This window comes from Pan paniscus, chromosome 19 (assembly GCF_029289425.2).
Source record: "Pan paniscus chromosome 19, NHGRI_mPanPan1-v2.0_pri, whole genome shotgun sequence".
NCBI classification, from domain to species: Eukaryota; Metazoa; Chordata; class Mammalia; order Primates; family Hominidae; genus Pan; species Pan paniscus.
The window spans coordinates 7009667-7033160 of NC_073268.2; positions in this window are offsets into that span (position 1 = coordinate 7009667).

Here is a 23494-nt window from a genome sequence, read left to right on the forward strand (position 1 = left end):
CATCTGTATAAAAATGGAAATAACTACACAGTCATCTGTATAAATATGGAAATATGTACACCGCTATCTGTATAAACATGGAAATATCTGCACCGCCATCTGCATAAACATGGAAATATCTACACCGCCATATGTATAAACATGGAAATATCTCCAACGCTATCTATATAAACATGGAAATAGCCACACAGCTATCTGTATAAACATGGAAATATCTACACCACTATCTCTATAAACATGGAAATATCTCCACCGCTATCTGTATAAACATGGAAATATCTCCACCGCTATCTGCATAAACATGGAAATAGTGACACCGCTATCTGTATACATAAGGAAATAACTACACCGCTATCTCTATAAACATGGAAATTTCTATACCGCTATCTGTATAAACATGGAAATATCTACATGGCTGTCTCTATAAACATGGAAATATCTTCACCGCCATCTGTATAAACATGGAAATAACTACACAGTCATCTGCATAGACCTGGATATATCTACATCACTATATGTATAAACATGAAAATATCTACACTGCCATCTGTATAAACATGTAAATATCTACACTGCCATCTCTATAAACATGGAAATATCTACACCGTTATCTGTATAATCGTGGAAATAGCCACACAGCTATCTGTAAACATGGAAATATATACACTGCTATCACTATAAACATGGAAAGATCTCCACCGCTATCTATATAAACATGGAAATATCTCCAACGCTATCTGTATAAACATGGAAATAGCCACACAGATATCTGTATAAACATGGAAATATCTACACTGCTATCTCTATAAACATGGAAACGTCTCCACCGCTATCTGTATAAACATGGAAATATCTCCACCGTTATCTGTGTAAACATGGAAATAGTGACACCGCTATCTGTATAAATATGGAAATATCTACACCGCTATCTCTATAAACATGGAAATGTCTACACCGCTATCGGTGTAAACATGGAAATATCTACATGGCTGTCTCTATAAACATGGAAATATCTTCACCGCCATCTGTATAAACATGGAAATAACTACACAGTCATCTGTATAAACCTAGAAATATCTACACGAGTATCTGTATAAACATGGAAATAACTACACTGCCATCTGTAAAAACATGTAAATATCTACACAGCCATCTCTATTAACATGGAAATATCTGCACCGCTATCTGTATAAACATGGAAATATCCACACCGCTATCTGTATAAACATGGAAATGTCTACACCGCCATCTGTATAAACATGGAAATATCTACACGGTCATCTGTATAAACATGGAAATATCTACACCACTGTCTGTACAAATATGGAAATATCTACACTGCCATCTGTATAAACATGGAAATAACTACACAGCCATCTCTATAAACATGGAAATATCTACACCGCTATCTGTATAAACATGGAAATAGCCACACCGCTATCTGTATAAACATGGAAATATCTACACCGACCTGTGTAAAAATATGAAAATATCTACACAGACATCTGTATAAACATGGAAATACCTCCACCGCTATCTGTATAAACATGGAAATATCTTCACCGCCATCTGTATAAAAATGGAAATAACTACACAGTCATCTGTATAAATATGGAAATATGTACACCGCTATCTGTATAATCATGGAAATATCTGCACCGCCATCTGCATAAACATGGAAATATCTACACCGCCATCTGTATAAACACGGAAATATCTCCAACGCTATCTGCATAAACATGGAAATACCCACACAGCTATCTGTATAAACAAGGAAATATCTACACCGCTTTCTCTATAAACATGGAAATATCTCCACCGCTATCTGTATAAACATGGAAATATCTCCTCCGCTATCTGTATCAACATGGAAATAGTGACACCGCTATCTGTATAAATAAGGAAATATCTACACCGCTATCTCTATAAACATGGAAATGTCTACACTGCTATCTGTATAAACATGGAAATATCTACAAGGCTGTCTCTATAAACATGGAAATATCTTCACCGCCATCTGTATAAACATGGAAATACCTACACAGTCATCTGTATAAACTTGGAAATATCTACACCACTATCTGTATAAACATGGAAATATCTACACTGCCATCTGTATAAACATGTAAATCTCTACACATCCATCTCTATAAAGATGGAAATATCTACGCCGATATCTGTATAAACATGGAAATAGCCACACCGCTATCTGTATAAACATGGAAATATCTACACCGCCATCAGTATAAACATGGAAATACCTAAACAGTCATCTGTATAAACATGGAAATATCTACACCACTGTCTGTACAAACATGGAAATATCTACACTGCCATCTGTATAAACATGGAAATATCTACACAGCCATCACTATAAACATGGAAATATCTACACTGCTGTCTGTATAAACGTGGAAATAGCCACACCGCGATCTGTATAAACATGGAAATATCTACACCGCCATCTGTATAAAAATGGAAATAACTACACAGTCATCTGTATAAATATGGAAATATGTACACCGCTATCTGTATAAACATGGAAATATCTTCACCGCCATCTGCATAAACATGGAAATATCTACACCGCCATATGTATAAACATGGAAATATCTCCAACGCTATCTGTATAAACATGGAAATAGCCACACAGCTATCTGTAAAAACATGGAAATATCTACACCGCTATCTCTATATACATGGAAATATCTCCACCGCTATCTGTATAAACATGGAAATATCTCCACCGCTATCTGCATAAACATGGAAATAGTGACACCGCTATCTGTATACATAAGGAAATATCTACACCGCTATCTCTATAAACATGGAAATGTCTACAACGCTATCTGTATAAACACGGAAATATCTATATGGCTGTCTCTATAAACATGGAAATATCTTCACAGCCATCTGAATAAACATGGAAATAACTACACAGTCATCTGCATAAACCTGGAAATATCTACATCACTATATGTATAAATATGAAAATATCTACACTGCCATCTGTAAACATGTAAATATCTACACAGCCATCTCTATAAACATGGAAATATCTACACCGCTATCTGTATAAACATGGAAATAGCCACACCGCTATCTGTATAAATATGGAAATATCTACACCGCCATCTGTAAAAACATGGAAATATCTACACAGTCATCTGTATAAACATAGAAATATCTACACCTTCATCTTTATAAACATGGAAATATCTATACTGCCATCTGTATACACATGGAAATATCTACACAGCCATCTGTATAAACATGGAAATATCTACACCGCTATCTCTACAAACATGGAAATACCTACACGGCAATCTGAATAAACATGGAAATGTCTACACCATTATCTGTCTAAACATGGAAATATCTACACTGCCATCTATATAAATATGTAAATATCTACACAGCCATCTCTATAAACATGGAAATATCTACACCGCTATCTGTATAAACATGGAAATAGCCACACAGCTATCTGTATAAACATGGAAATATATACACTGCTATCACTATAAACATGGAAATATCTCCACCGCTATCTGTATAAACATGGAAATATCTCCACCGCTATCTGTATAAACATGGAAATATCTCCAACGCTATCTGTATAAACATGGAAACATCTCCACCGCTATCTGTATAAACATGGAAATATCTACACTGGTATCTCTATAAACATGGAAACATCTCCACCGCTATCTGTATAAACATGGAAATATCTCCACCGTTATCTGTATAAACATGGAAATAGTGACACCGCTATCTGTATAAATATGGAAATATCTACACCGCTATCTCTATAAACATGGATATGTCTACACCGCTATCGGTGTAAACATGGAAATATCTACATGGCTGTCTCTATATACATGGAAATATCTGCACCGCTATCTGTTTAAACATGGATATATCTCCACCGCTATCTGTATAAACACGGAAATATCTACACCGCTATCTGTATAAACATGGAAATAGTGACACCGCTATCTGTATAAATATGGAAATATCTACACCGCTATCTCTATAAACATGGAAATATCTACACCGCTATCAGTATAAACATTGAAATATCTACATGGCTGTCTCTATAAACATGGAAATATCTACACCGCCATCTGTATAAACATGGAAATACCTACACAGTCATCTGTATAAACTTGGAAATATCTACACCACTATCTGTATAAACATGGAAATATCTACACTTTCATCTGTATAAACATGTAAATATCTACACATCCATCTCTATAAACATGGAAATATCTACACCGATATCTGTATAAACATGGAAATAGCCACACCGCTATCTGTATAGACATGGAAATATCTACACCGCCATCAGTATAAACATGGAAATACCTAAACCGTCATCTGTATAAACATGGAAATATCTACACCACTGTCTGTACAAACATGGAAATATCTACACTGCCAACTGTATAAACATGGAAATATCTACACAGCCATCACTATAAACATGGAAATATCTACACTGCTGTCTGTATAAACATGGAAATAGCCACACCGCTATCTGTATAAACATGGAAATATCTACACCGCCATCTGTATAAAAATGGAAATAACTACACAGTCATCTGTATAAATATGGAAATATGTACACCGCTATCTGTATAAACATGGAAATATCTGCACCGCCATCTGCATAAACATGGAAATATCTACACCGCCATATGTATAAACATGGAAATATCTCCAACGCTATCTATATAAACATGGAAATAGCCACACAGCTATCTGTATAAACATGGAAATATCTACACCACTATCTCTATAAACATGGAAATATCTCCACCGCTATCTGTATAAACATGGAAATATCTCCACCGCTATCTGCATAAACATGGAAATAGTGACACCGCTATCTGTATACATAAGGAAATAACTACACCGCTATCTCTATAAACATGGAAATTTCTATACCGCTATCTGTATAAACATGGAAATATCTACATGGCTGTCTCTATAAACATGGAAATATCTTCACCGCCATCTGTATAAACATGGAAATAACTACACAGTCATCTGCATAGACCTGGATATATCTACATCACTATATGTATAAACATGAAAATATCTACACTGCCATCTGTATAAACATGTAAATATCTACACTGCCATCTCTATAAACATGGAAATATCTACACCGTTATCTGTATAATCGTGGAAATAGCCACAAAGCTATCTGTAAACATGGAAATATATACACTGCTATCACTATAAACATGGAAAGATCTCCACCGCTATCTATATAAACATGGAAATATCTCCAACGCTATCTGTATAAACTTGGAAATAGCCACACAGATATCTGTATAAACATGGAAATATCTACACTGCTATCTCTATAAACATGGAAACATCTCCACCGCTATCTGTATAAACATGGAAATATCTCCACCGTTATCTGTGTAAACATGGAAATAGTGACACCGCTATCTGTATAAATATGGAAATATCTACACCGCTATCTCTATAAACATGGAAATGTCTACACCGCTATCGGTGTAAACATGGAAATATCTACATGGCTGTCTCTATAAACATGGAAATATCTTCACCGCCATCTGTATAAACATGGAAATAACTACACAGTCATCTGTATAAACCTGGAAATATCTACACGAGTATCTGTATAAACATGGAAATAACTACACTGCCATCTGTAAAAACATGTAAATATCTACACAGCCATCTCTATTAACATGGAAATATCTGCACCGCTATCTGTATAAACATGGAAATATCCACACCGCTATCTGTATAAACATGGAAATGTCTACACCGCCATCTGTATAAACATGGAAATATCTACACGGTCATCTGTATAAACATGGAAATATCTACACCACTGTCTGTACAAATATGGAAATATCTACACTGCCATATGTATAAACATGGAAATAACTACACAGCCATCTCTATAAACATGGAAATATCTACACCGCTATCTGTATAAACATGGAAATAGCCACACCGCTATCTGTATAAACATGGAAATATCTACACCGACCTGTGTAAAAATATGAAAATATCTACACAGACATCTGTATAAACATGGAAATACCTCCACCGCTATCTGTATAAACATGGAAATATCTTCACCGCCATCTGTATAAAAATGGAAATAACTACACAGTCATCTGTATAAATATGGAAATATGTACACCGCTATCTGTATAATCATGGAAATATCTGCACCGCCATCTGCATAAACATGGAAATATCTACACCGCCATCTGTATAAACACGGAAATATCTCCAACGCTATCTGCATAAACATGGAAATACCCACACAGCTATCTGTATAAACAAGGAAATATCTACACCGCTTTCTCTATAAACATGGAAATATCTCCACCGCTATCTGTATAAACATGGAAATATCTCCTCCGCTATCTGTATCAACATGGAAATAGTGACACCGCTATCTGTATAAATAAGGAAATATCTACACCGCTATCTCTATAAACATGGAAATGTCTACACCGCTATCTGTATAAACATGGAAATATCTACAAGGCTGTCTCTATAAACATGGAAATATCTTCACCGCCATCTCTATAAACATGGAAATAACTACAAAGTCATCTGTATAAACCTGGTAATATCTACACCGCTATCTGTATATACATGAAAATATCTACACTGCCATCTGTATAAACATGTAAATATCTACACAGCCATCTCTATAAACATGGAAATATCTCCACCGCTATCTGTCTAAACATGGAAATAGCCACACCGCTATCTGTATAAACATGGAAATATCTACACCGCCATCTGTAAAAACATGGAAATATGTACACAGTCATCTGTATAAATATGGAAATATCTACAACTCCATCTGTATAAACCTGGAAATATCTACACTGCCATCTGTGTACACATGGAAATATCTACACAGCCATCTGTATAAACATGGAAATATCTACACCGCTATCTCTATAAACATGGGAATACCTACACCGAAATCTGTATAAACATGGAAATATCTACACCATTATCTGTCTAAACATGGAAATATCTACACTGCCATCTGTATATATATGTAAATATCTACACAGCCATCTCTATAGACATGGAAATATCTACACCGCTATCTGTATAAACATGGAAATAGCCACAAAGCTATCTGTATAAACATGGAAATATATACACTGCTATCTCTATAAACATGGAAATATCTCCACCGCTATCTGTATAAACATGGAAATATCTCCAACGCTATCTGTATAAACATGGAAATATCTCCAACGCTATCTGTATAAACATGGAAATAGCCACATAGCTATCTGTATAAACATGGAAATGTCTACACCGCTATCTCTATAAACATGGAAATATCTCCACCGCTATCTGTATAAACATGGTAATAACTCCACCGCTATCTGTATAAACATGGAAATAGTGACACCGTTATCTGTATAAATATGGAAATATCTACACCGCTATGTCTATAACCATGGAAATGTCTACACCGCTATCTGTATAAACATGGAAATATCTACATGGCTGTCTCTATAAACATGGAAATATCTCCACCGCCATCTGTATAATCCTGGAAATATCTACACCACTATCTGTATAAACATGAAAATATCTACACTGCCATCTGTATAAACATGTAAATATCTATACAGCCATCTCTATAAACATGGAAATATCTACAACGCTATCTGTATAAACATGGAAATAGCCACACCGCTATCTGTATAAACATGGAAATATCAACACCGCCATCTGTAAAAACATGGAAATATCTACACAGACATCTCTATAAACATGGAAATATCTACATCTCCATCTGTATAAACATGGAAATATCTACACTGTCATCTGTATACACATGGAAATATCCACACTGCCATCTGTATAAACATGGAAATATCTACACTGCCATCTGTATAAATATGTAAATGTCTACACAGCCATCTCTATAAACATGGAATTATCTTTACCGCTATCTGTATAAACATGGAAATAGCCACACAGCTATCTGTATAAACATGGAAATATCTACACAGCTATCTCTATAAACATGGAAATGTCTCCACCGCTATCTGTATAAACATGGAAATATCTCCACCGCTATCTGTATAAACATGGAAATCTCTACACCGCTATCTGTATAAACACGGAAATAGTGAACACCGCTATCTGTATAAATATGGAAATATCTACACCGCTATCTCTATAAACATGGAAATGTCTACACCACTATCTGTATAAACATGGAAATATCTACATGGCTATCTCTATAAACATGGAAATATCTACACCGCCATGTGTATAAACATGGAAATAACTACACAGTCATCTGTATAAACCTGGAAATATCTACACAACTATCTGTATAAACATGGAAATATCTACACTGCTATCTGAATAAACATGTAAATATCAACACAGCCATCTCTATAAAAATGGTAATATCTACAACGCTATCTGTATAAACATGGAAATAGCCACACCGCTATCTGTATAAACATGGAAATGTCTACACCGCCATCTGTATATACATGGAAATAACTACAAAGTCATCTGTAAAAACATGGAAATATCTACACCACTGTCTGTACAAACATGGAAATATCTACACTGCCATCTGTATAAACATGGAAATATCTTCACCGCCATCTGTAAAAAAATGGAAATAACTACACAGTAATCTGTATAAATATGGAAATATGTACACCGCTATCTGTATAAACATAGAAATATCTGCACCGCCATCTGCATAAACATGGACAAATCAACACCGCCATCTGTATAAACATGGAAATATCTCCAAAGCTATCTGTATAAACATGGAAATTGCCACACAGCTATCTGTATACACTTGGAAATATCTACACCGCTATCTCTATAAACATGGAAATATCTCCACCGGTATCTGTATATACATGGAAATATCTCCACCTCTATATGTATAAACATGGAAATAGTGACACCGCTATCTGTATAAATATGGAAATATCTACACCGCTATCTCTATAAACATGGAAATGTTTACACCGCTATCTGTATAAACATGGAGATATCTACATGGCTGTCTCTATAAACATGGAAATACCTTCACCGCCATCTGTATAAACATGGAAATAACTACACAGTCATCTGTATAAACCTGGAAATATCTACACCACTATCTGTATAAACATGAAAATATCTACACTGCCATCTGTATAAACATGAAAATATCTACACAGCCATCTCTATAAACATAGAAATATCTACACCGCTATCTGTATAAACATGGGAATAGCCACACCGCTATCTGTATAAACATGGAAATACCTACACTGTCATCTGTAAAAACATGGAAATATCTACAAAGTCAGCTGTATAAACATGGAAATATCTACACCTCCATCTGCATAAACATGGAAATATCTACATTGCCATCTGTATGCACATGGAAATATCTACACAGCCATCTGTACAAACATGGAAATATCTACACCGCTATCTCTATAAACCTGGAAATACCTACACCGCAATCTGTAAACACATGGAAATATCTACACCATTATCTGTCTAAACATGGAAATATCTACACTGCCATCTGTATAAATATGTAAATATCTACACAGTCATCTCTATAAACATGGAAATATCTACACCGCTATCTGTATAAACATGGAAATATACACACAGATATCTGTATAAACATGGAAATATATACACTGCTATCTCTATAAACATGGAAATATCTCCACCGCTATCTGTATAAACATGGAAATATCTCCACCGTTATCTGTAAACATTGAAATATCTCCAACGCTATCTGTATAAACATGGAAAAAGCCACACAGCTATCTGTATAAACATGGAAATATCTACACCACTATCTCTATAAACATGGAAATATCTCCACCGCTATCTGTATAAACATGGAAATAGCCAAACCGCTATCTGTATAAACATGGAAATATCTACACCGCCATCTGTAAAAACATGGAAACATCTACACAGTCATCTGTTTAAACATGGAAATATCTACACCTCCATCTGTATAAACATGGAAATATTTACATGGCTGTCTCTAGAAACTTGGAAATATCTTCACCGCCATCTGTATAAACATGGAAATAACTACACAGTCATCTGTATAAACCTGGAAATATTTACACCACTATCTGTATAAACATGAAAATATCTACACTGCCATGTGTATAAACATGTAAATATCTACACAGCCATCTCTATAAACATGGAAATATCTACACTGCTATCAGTATAAACATGGAAATAGCCACACCACTATCTGTATAAACATGGAAATATCTACACCGCCATCTGTAAAAACATGGAAATATCTACACAATCATCGGTATAAACATGGAAATATCTACACCTCCATCTTTATAAACATGGAAATATCTACACTGCCATCTGTATACACTTGGAAATATCTACGCAGCCATCTCTATAAACATGGAAATATCTACACCGCTATCTCTATAAACATGGAAATACCTACACCGCAATCCGTATAAACATGGAAATATCTACAACATTGTCTGTCTAAACATGGAAATATCTACACCGCCTCTGTATAAATATGTAAATATCTACACAGCCATCACTATAACCATGGAAATATCTACACCGCTATCTGTATAAACATGGAAATAGCCACACAGCTATCTATCTGTATAAAAATTGTAATATATACACTGCTATCTCTATAAACATGGAAATATCTCCACCGCTATCTGTATAAACATGGAAATATATCCACCGCTATCTGTATAAACATGGAAATAACTCCAACGCTATCTGTATAAACATGTAAATAGCCACACAGCTATCTGTATAAACATGGAAATATCTACACCGCTATCTGTATAAACATGGAAATATCTCCACCGCTATCTGTATAAACATGGAAATATCTCCACCGCTGTCTGTAAAAACATGGAAATATCTCCACCGCTATCTTTATAAACATGGAAATATCTCCAACGCTATCAGTATAAACATGGAAATAGCCACACAGCTATCTGTATAAACATGGAAATATCTACACCGCTATCTCTATAAACATGGAAATGTCCACACCGCTATCTGTATAAACATGGAAATATCTACATGGCTGTCCCTATTAACATGGAAATATCTTCACCGCCATCTGTATAAACATGGAAATAACTAAACAGTCATCTGTATAAACCTGGAAATATCTACACCACTATCTATATAAACATGGAAATAACTACAGTGCCATCTGTATAAACATGTAAATATCTACACAGCCATCTCTATAAACATGGAAATATCTGCACTGCTATCTGTATAAACACGGAAATAGCCACATCGCTATCTGTATAAACATGGAAATGTCTACACCGCCATCTGTATAAACATGGAAATACCTACACAGTCATCTGTATAAACATGGAAATATCTACACCACTGTCTGTACAAACATGGAAATATCTACACTGCCATTTGTATTAAGATGGAAATATCTACACAGCCATCTCTATAAACATGGAAATAAATACACTGCTATCTGTATAAACATGGAAATAGCCACAACGCTATCTGTATAAACATGAAAATATCTACACCGACATGTGTAAAAATATGAAAATACCTACAGAGTCATCTGTATAAACATGGAAATACCTCCACCGCTATCTGCATAAACATGGAAATATCTACACTGCCATCTGTATAAAAATGGAAATAACTACACAGTCATCTCTATAAATATGGAAATATGTACACCGCTATCTGTATAAACATGGAAATATCTGCACCGCTTTCTGCATAAACATGGAAGTATCTACACCGCCATCTGTATAAACTTGGAAATATCTCCAACGCTATCTGTATAAACATGGACATAGCCACACAGCTATCTGTATAAACAGGGAAATATCTACACCGCTATCTCTATAAACATGGAAATACCTATACCTCAATCTGTATAAACATGGAAATATCTACACCAGTATCTGTCTAAACATGGAAATATCTACACTGCCATCTGTATAAATATGTAAATTTTTACTCAGCCATCTCTATAAACATGGAAATATCTACACCGCTATCTGTATAAACATGGAAATAGCCACACAGCTATCTGTATAAACATGGAAATATCTACACCGCTATCTCTATAAACATGGAAATATATCCATCGCTATCTGTATAAACATGGAAATATCTCCACCGCTATCTGTATAAACATGGAAATACCTCCACCGCTATCAGTATAAACATGGAAATAGTGACACCGCTATCTGTATACATATGGAAATATCTACACCGCTATGTCTATAAACATGGAAATGTCTACACCGCTATCTGTATTAACATGGAAATATCTACATCGCTATCTCAATAAACATGGAAATATCTACCCCGGCATCTGTATAAACATGGAAATACCTACACATTCATCTGTATAAACCTGGAAATAGCTACACCACTATCTCTATAAACATGGAAATATCTACACTGCCATCAGTATAAACATGTAAATATCTACACAGCCATCTCTATAAACATGGAAATATCGACACTGCTATATGTTTAAACATGGAAATAGCCACACCGCTATCTGTATAAACATGGAAATATCTACACCGAAATGTGTAAAAATATGAAAATATCTACACAGTCATCTGTATGAACATGGAAATATCTTCACCGCTATCTGTATAAACATGGAAATATCTTCGCCGCCATCTGTATAAAAATGGAAATAACTACACAGTCATCTGTATAAACATGGAAATATATACACTGCTGTCTCTATAAACATGGAAATATCTCCACCGCTATCTGTATAAACATGGAAATATCTCCACCGTTATCTGTATAAACATGGAAATATCTCCAACGCTATCTGTATAAACATGGAAAAAGCCACACAGCTATCTGTATAAACATGGAAATATCTACACCACTATCTCTATAAACATGGAAATATCTCCACCGCTATCTGTATAAACATGGACATAGCCAAACCGCTATCTGTATAAACATGAAAATATCTCCAACGCTATCTGTATAAACATGGAAATAGCCACATCTATCTGTATAAACATGGAAATAACTACACCGCTATATCTATAAACATGGAAATATCTCCACCGCTATCTGTATAAACATGGAAATATCTCCACCGCTATCTGGAAAAACATGGAAATATCTCCACCGCTATCTGTATAAAGATGGAAATATCTCCAACGCTATCTGTATAAACATGGAAATAGCCACACAGCTATCTGTATAAACATGGAAATATCTACACCGCTATCTCTATAAACATGGAAATGTCTACACCGCTATCTGTATAAACATGGACATATCTACATGGCTGTCTCTATTAACATGGAAATATCTTCACCGCCATCTGTATAAACATGGAAATAACTACACAGTCATCTGTATAAACCTGGAAATATCTACACCACTATCTATATAAACATGGAAGTAACTACAGTGCCATCTGTATACACATGTAAATATCTACACACCCATCTCTATAATCATGGAAATATCTGCACTGCTCTCTGTATAAACACGGAAATAGCCACACCGCTATCTGTATAAACATGGAAATGTCTACACCGCCATCTGTATAAACATGGAAATAACTACACAGTCATCTGTATAAACATGGAAATATCTACACCACTGTCTGTACAAACATGGAAATATCTACACTGCCATCTGTATAAACATGGAAATATCTACACAGCCATCTCTATAAACATGGAAATAACTACACTGCTATCTGTATAAACATGGAAATAGCCACACCGCTATCTGTATAAACATGGAAATATCTACACCGACATGTGTAAAAATATGAAAATATCTACACAGTCATCTGTATAAACATGGAAAAACCTCCACCGCTATCTGCATAAACATGGAAATATATACACCGCCATCTGTATAAAAATGGAAATAACTACACAGTCATCTGTATAAATATGGAAATATGTACACCGCTATCTTTATAAACATGGAAATATCTGCACCGCCTTCTGCATAAACATGGAAGAATCTACACCGCCATCTGTATAAACTTGGAAATAACTCCAATGCTATCTGTATAAACATGGACATAGCCACACAGCTATCTGTATAAACATGGAAATATCTACACCGCTATCTCTATAAACATGGAAATAGATATACCTCAATCTGTATAAACATGGAAATATCTACACCATTATCTGTCTAAACATGGAAATATCTACAATGCCCTCTGTATAAATATGTAAATATCTACACAGCCATCTCTATAAACATGGAAATATCTACACCGCTATCTGTATAAACATGGAAATAGCCACACAGCTATCTGTATAAAAATGGAAATATCAACACTGCTATCTCTATAAACATGGAAATATCTCCATCGCTATCTGTATAAACATGGAAATATCTCCACCGCTATCTGTATAAACATGGAAATATCTCCACCGCTATCAGTATAAACATGGAAAGAGTGACACCGCTATCTGTATACATATGGAAATATCTACACCGCTATCTCTATAAACATGGAAATGTCTACACCGCTATCTGTATAAACATGGAAATATCTACATCACTATCTCAATAAACATGGAAATATCTACCCCGCCATCTGTATAAACATGGAAATACCTACACATTCATCTGTATAAACCTGGAAATAGCTACACCACTATCTGTATAAACATGGAAATATCTACACTGCCATCAGTATAAACATGTAAATATCTACACAGCCATCTCTATAAACATGGAAATTTCTACACCGCTATCTCTATAAACATGGAAATAGCCACACCGCTATCTGTATAAACATGGAAATATCTACACCGTGATCTCTCTAAACATAGAAATACCTACACAGTAATCTGTATAAACATGGAAATATCTACACCACTGTCTGTACAAACATGGAAATATCTACACTGCCATCTGTATAAACATGGAAATATCTACACAGCCATCTCTATAAACATGGAAATATCTACACTGCTATATGTATAAACTTGGAAATAGCCACACCGCTATCTGTATAAACATGGAAATATCTACACCGCTATCTGTATAAACATGGAAATATCTTCACCGCCATCTGTATAAAAATGGAAATAACTACACAGTCATCTGTATAAATATGGAAATATGTACACCGCTATCTGTATAAACATGGAAATATCTGCACCGCCTTCTGCATAAACATGGAAATTTCTACACCGCCATCTGTATAAACATGGAAATATCTCCAAAGCTATCTGTAAAAACTTGGAAATAGCCACACAGCTATCTGTATAAACATGGAAATATCTACACCGCTATCTCTATTAACATGGAAATATCTCCACCGCTATCTGTATAAACATGTAAATATCTCCACCGCTATCTGTATAAACATGGAAATAATCACACCGCTATCTGTATAAATATGGAAGTATCTACACCACTATCTCTATAAACATGGAAGTGTCTACACCGCTATCTGTATAAACATGGAAATATCCACATGGCTGTCTCTATAAAAATGGAAATACCTTCACCGCCATCTGTATAAACATGGAAATAACTACACAGTCATCTGTATAAACCTGGAAATATCTACACCACTATCTGTATAAACATGAAAATATCTACACTGCCATCTGTATAAACATGAAAATGTCTACAGAGCCATCTCTATAAACATGGAAATATCTACACCGCTATCTGTATAAACATAGGAATAGCCACACCGCTATCTGTATAAACATGGAAATACCTACACCGCCATCTGTAAAAACATGGAAATATCTACACCTTCATCTGTATAAACATGGAAATATCTACACCTCCATCTGTATAAACATGGAAATATCTACACTGCCATCTGTATGCACATGGAAATATCTACACAGCCATCTGTATAAACATGGAAATATCTACACCGCTATCTCTATAAACATGGAAATACCTACACCGCAGTCTGTATACACATGGAAATATCTACACCATTATCTGTCTAAACATGGAAATATCTACACTGCCATCTGTATAAATATGTAAATATCTACAAAGCCATCTCTATAAACATGGAAATATCTACACCGCTATCTGTAAAAACATGGAAATAGCCACACAGATATCTGTATAAACATGGAAACATATACACTGCTATCTCTATAAACATGGAAATATCTCCACCGCTATCTGTATAAACATGGAAATATCTCCACCGTTATCTCTATAAACATGGAAATATCTCCAACGCTATCTGTATAAACATGGAAAAAGCCACACAGCTATCTGTATAAACATGGAAATATCTACACCACTATCTCTATAAACATGGAAATATCTCCACCGCTATCTGTATAAACATGGAAATAGCCAAACCGCTATCTGTATAAACATGGAAATATCTCCAACGCTATCTGTATAAACATGGAAATAGCCACACAGCTATCTGTATAAACATGGAAATATCTACACCGCTATCTCTATAAACATGGAAATATCTCCACCGCTATCTGTATAAACATGGAAATATCTCCACCGCTATCTGGAAAAACATGGAAATATCTCCACCGCTATCTGTATGAACATGGAAATATCTCCAACGCTATCTGTATAAACATGGAAATAGCCACACAGCTATCTGTATAAACATGGAAATATCTACACCGCTATCTCTATAAACATGGAAATGTCTACACCGCTATCTGTATAGACATGGACATATCTACATGGCTGTCTCTATTAACATGGAAATATCTTCACCGCCATCTGTATAAACATGGAAATAACTACACAGTCATCTGTATAAACCTGGAAATACCTACACCACTATCTATATAAACATGGAAGTAACTACAGTGCCATCTGTATACACATGTAAATATCTACACAGCCATCTCTATAATCATGGAAATATCTGCAGTGCTATCTGTATAAACACGGAAATAGCCACACCGCTATCTGTATAAACATGGAAATGTCTACACCGCCATCTGTATAAACATGGAAATACCTACACAGTCATCTGTATAAACATGGAAATATCTACACCACTGTCTGTACAAACATGGGAATATCTACACTGCCATCTGTATAAACATGGAAATATCTACACAGCCATCTCTATAAACATGGAAATAACTACACTGCTATCTGTATAAACATGGAAATAGCCACACCGCTATCTGTATAAACATGGAAATATCTACACCGACATGTGTAAAAATATGAAAATATCTACACAGTCATCTGTATAAACATGGAAATACCTCCATCGCTATCTGCATAAACATGGAAATATCTACACCGCCATCTGTATAAAAATGGAAATAACTACACAGTCATCTGTATAAATATGGAAATATGTACACCGCTATCTGTATAAACATGGAAATATCTGCACCGCCTTCTGCATAAACTTGGAAGAATCTACACCGCCATCTCTATAAACTTGGAAATAACTCCAACGCTATCTGTATAAACATGGACATAGCCACACAGCTATCTGTATAAACATGGAAATATCTACACCGCTATCTCTATAAACATGGAAATACCTATACCTCAATCTGTATAAACATGGAAATATCTACACCATTATCTGTCTAAACATGGAAATATCTACACTGCCCTCTGTATAAATATGTAAATATCAACACAGCCATCTCTATAAACATGGAAATATCTACACCGCTATCTGTATAAACATGGAAATAGCCACACAGCTATCTGTATAAACATGGAAATATCAACACCGCTATCTCTATAAACATGGAAATATCTCCATCGCTATATGTATAAACATGGAAATAACTCCACCGCTATCTGTATAAACATGGAAATATCTCCACCGCTATCAGTATAAACATGGAAATAGTGACACCGCTATCTGTATACATATGGAAATATCTACACCGCTATCTCTATAAACATGGAAATGTCTACACGGCTATCTGTATAAACATGGAAATATCTACATCGCTATCTCAATAAACATGGAAATATCTACCCCGCCATCTGTATAAACATGGAAATACCTACACATTCATCTGTATAAACCTGGAAATAGCTACACCACTATCTGAATAAACATGGAAATATCTACACTGCCATCAGTATAAACATGTAAATATCTACACAGCCATCTCTATAAACATGGAAATATCTACACCGCTGTCTGTATAAACATGGAAATAGCCACACCGCTATCTGTATAAACATGGAAATATCTACACCGACATGTGTAAAAATATGAAAATATCTACACAGTAATCTGTATAAACATGGAAATATCTTCACCGCTATCTGTATAAACATGGAAATAGCTTCACCGCCATCTGTATAAAAATGGAAATAACTACACAGTCATCTGTATAAATATGGAAATATGTACACCGCTATCTGTATAAACTTGGAAATATCTGCACCGCCATCTGCATAAACATGGAAATATCTACACCGCCATCTGTATAAACATGGAAATATCTCCAAAGCTATCTGTAAAAACTTGGAAATAGCCACACAGCTATCTGTATAAACATGGAAATATCCACACCGCTATCTCTATTAACATGGAAATATCTCCACCGCTATCTGTATAAACATGGAAATATCTCCACTGCTATCTGTATAAACATGGAAATAATCACACCGCTATCTGTATAAATATGGAAGTATCTACACCGCTATCTCTATAAACATGGAAGTGTCTACACCGCTATCTGTATAAACATGGAAATATCTACATGGCTGTCTCTATAAACATGGAAATACCTTCACCGCCATCTGTATAAACATGGAAATAACTACACAGTCATCTGTATAAACCTGGAAATATCTACACCACTATCTGTATAAACATGAAAATATATACACTGCCATCTGTATAAACATGAAAATATCTACACAGCCATCTCTATAAACAGGGAAATATCTCCACCGCTATCTGTATGAACATGGAAATATCTCCAACGCTATCTGTATAAACATGGAAATAGCCACACAGCTATCTGTATAAACATGGAAATATCTACACCGCTATCTCTATAAACATGGAAATGTCTACACCGCTATCTGTATAAACATGGACATATCTACATGGCAGTCTCTATTAACATGGAAATATCTTCACCGCCATCTGTATAAACATGGAAATAACTACACAGTCATCTGTATAAACCTGGAAATACCTACACCACTATCTATATAAACATGGAAGTAACTACAGTGCCATCTGTATACACATGTAAATATCTACACAGCCATCTCTATAATCATGGAAATATCTGCAGTGCTATCTGTATAAACACGGAAATAGCCACACCGCTATCTGTATAAACATGGAAATGTCTACACCGCCATCTGTATAAACATGGAAATACCTGCACAGTCATCTGTATGAACATGGAAATATCTACACCACTGTCTGTACAAACATGGGAATATCTACACTGCCATCTGTATAAACATGGAAATATCTACACAGCCATCTCTATAAACATAGAAATAACTACACTGCTATCTGTATAAACATGGAAATAGCCACACCGCTATCTGTATAAACATGGAAATATCTACACCGACATGTGTAAAAATATGAAAATATCTACACAGTCATCTATATAAACATGGAAATACCTCCATCGCTATCTGCATAAACATGGAAATATCTACACCGCCATCTGTATAAAAATGGAAATAACTACACAGTCATCTGTATAAATATGGAAATATGTACACCGCTATCTGTATAAACATGGAAATATCTGCACCGCCTTCTGCATAAACTTGGAAGAATCTACACCGCCATCTCTATAAACTTGGAAATAACTCCAACGCTATCTGTATAAACATGGACATAGCCACACAGCTATCTGTATAAACATGGAAATATCTACACCGCTATCTCTATAAACATGGAAATACCTATACCTCAATCTGTATAAACATGGAAATATCTACACCATTATCTGTCTAAACATGGAAATATCTACACTGCCCTCTGTATAAATATGTAAATATAAACACAGCCATCTCTATAAACATGGAAATATCTACACCGCTATCTGTATAAACATGGAAATAGCCACACAGCTATCTGTATAAACATGGAAATATCAACACCGCTATCTCTATAAACATGGAAATATCTCCATCGCTATATGTATAAACATGGAAATAACTCCACCGCTATCTGTATAAACATGGAAATATCTCCACCGCTATCAGTATAAACATGGAAATAGTGACACCGCTATCTGTATACATATGGAAATGTCTACACCGCTATCTCTATAAACATGGAAATGTCTACACCGCTATCTGTATGAACATGGAAATATCTACATCGCTATCTCAATAAACATGGAAATATCTACCCCGCCATCTGTATAAACATGGAAATACCTACACATTCATCTGTATAAACCTGGAAATAGCTACACCACTATCTGAATAAACATGGAAATATCTACACTGCCATCAGTATAAACCTGTAAATATCTACACAGCCATCTCTATAAACATGGAAATATCTACACCGCTGTCTGTATAAACATGGAAATAGCCACACCGCTATCTGTATAAACATGGAAATATCTACACCGACATGTGTAAAAATATGAAAATATCTACACAGTAATCTGTATAAACATGGAAATATCTTCACCGCTATCTGTATAAACATGGAAATACCTTCACCGCCATCTGTATAAAAATGGAAATAACTACACAGTCATCTGTATAAATATGGAAATATGTACACCGCTATCTGTATAAACTTGGAAATATCTGCACCGCCATCTGCATAAACATGGAAATATCTACACCGCCATCTGTATAAACATGGAAATATCTCCAAAGCTATCTGTAAAAACTTGGAAATAGCCACACAGCTATCTGTATAAACATGGAAATATCCACACCGCTATCTCTATTAACATGGAAATATCTCCACCGCTATCTGTATAAACATGGAAATATCTCCACCGCTATCTGTATAAACATGGAAATAATCACACCGCTATCTGTATAAATATGGAAGTATCTACACCGCTATCTCTAGAAACATGGAAGTGTCTACACCGCTATCTGTATAAACATGGAAATATCTACATGGCTGTCTCTATAAACATGGAAATACCTTCACCGCCATCTGTATAAACATGGAAATAAGTACACAGTCATCTGTATAAACCTGGAAATATCTACACCACTATCTGTATAAACATGAAAATATCTACACTGCCATCTGTATAAACATGAAAATATCTACACAGCCATCTCTATAAACATGGAAATATCTACACCGCTATCTGTATAAACATAGGAATAGCCACACCGCTATCTGTATAAACATGGAAATACCTACACCGCCATCTGTAAAAACATGGAAATATCTACACAGTCATCTGTATAAACATGGAAATATCTACACCTCCATCTGTATAAACATGGAAATATCTACACTGCCATCTGTATGCACATGGAAATATCTACACAGCCATCTGTATAAACATGGAAATATCAACACCGCTATCTCTATAAACATGGAAATACCTACACCGCAGTCTGTATACACATGGAAATATCTACACCATTATCTGTCTAAACATGGAAATATCTACACTGCCATCTGTATAAATATGTAAATATCTACAAAGCCATCTCTATAAACATGGAAATATCTACACCGCTATCTGTAAAAACATGGAAATAGCCACACAGATATCTGTATAAACATGGAAATATATACACTGCTAGCTCTATAAACATGGAAATATCTCCACCGCTATCTGTATAAACATGGAAATATCTCCACCGTTATCTCTATAAACATGGAAATATCTCCAACGCTATCTGTATAAACATGGAAAAAGCCACACAGCTATCTGTATAAACATGGAAATATCTACACCACTATCTCTATAAACATGGAAATATCTCCACCGCTATCTGTATAAACATGGAAATAGCCAAACCGCTATCTGTATAAACATGGAAATATCTCCAACGCTATCTGTATAAACATGGAAATAGCCACACAGCTATCTGTATAAACATGGAAATATCTACACCGCTATCTCTATAAACATGGAAATATCCCCACCGCTATCTGTATAAACATGGAAATATCTCCACCGCTATCTGGAAAAACATGGAAATATCTCCACCGCTATCTGTATGAACATGGAAATATCTCCAACGCTATCTGTATAAACATGGAAATAGCCACACAGCTATCTGTATAAACATGGAAATATCTACACCGCTATCTCTATAAACATGGAAATGTCTACACCGCTATCTGTATAAACATGGACATATCTACATGGCTGTCTCTATTAACATGGAAATATCTTCACCACCATCTGTATAAACATGGAAATAACTACACAGTCATCTGTATAAACCTGGAAATACCTACACCACTATCTATATAAACATGGAAGTAACTACAGTGCCATCTGTATACACATGTAAATATCTACACAGCCATCTCTATAATCATGGAAATATCTGCAGTGCTATCTGTATAAACACGGAAATAGCCACACCGCTATCTGTATAAACATGGAAATATCTACATGGCTGTCTCTATAAACATGGAAATACCTTCACCGCCATCTGTATAAACATGGAAATAACTACACAGTCATCTGTATAAACCTGGAAATATCTACACCACTATCTGTATAAACATGAAAATATATACACTGCCATCTGTATAAACATGAAAATATCTACACAGCCATCTCTATAAACATGGAAATATCTACACCGCTATCTGTATAAACATAGGAATAGCCACACCGCTATCTGTATAAACATGGAAATACCTACACCGCCATCTGTAAAAACATGGAAATATCTACACAATCATCTGTATAAACATGGAAATATCTACACCTCCATCTGTATAAACATGGAAATATCTACACTGCCATCTGTATGCACATGGAAATATCTACACAGCCATCTGTATAAACATGGAAATATCTACACCGCTATCTCTATAAACATGGAAATGCCTACACCGGAATCTGTATACACATGGAAATATCTACACCATTATCTGTCTAAACATGGAAATATCTACACTGCCATCTGTATAAATATGTAGATATCTACACAGCCATCTCTATAAACATGGAAATATCTACACCGCTATCTGTATAAACATGGAAATAGCCACACAGATATCTGTATAAACATGGAAATGTATACACCGCTATCTCTATAAACATGGAAATATCTCCACTGCTATCTGTATAAACATGGAAATATCTCCACCGTTATCTGTATAAACGTGGAAATATCTACACCGCTATCTCTATAAACATGGAAATACCTACACCGCAATCTGTATAAACATGGAAATATCTTCACCATTATCTGTCTAAACATGGAAATATCTACACCGCCATCTGTATAAATATGTAAATATCTACACAGCCATCTCTATAAA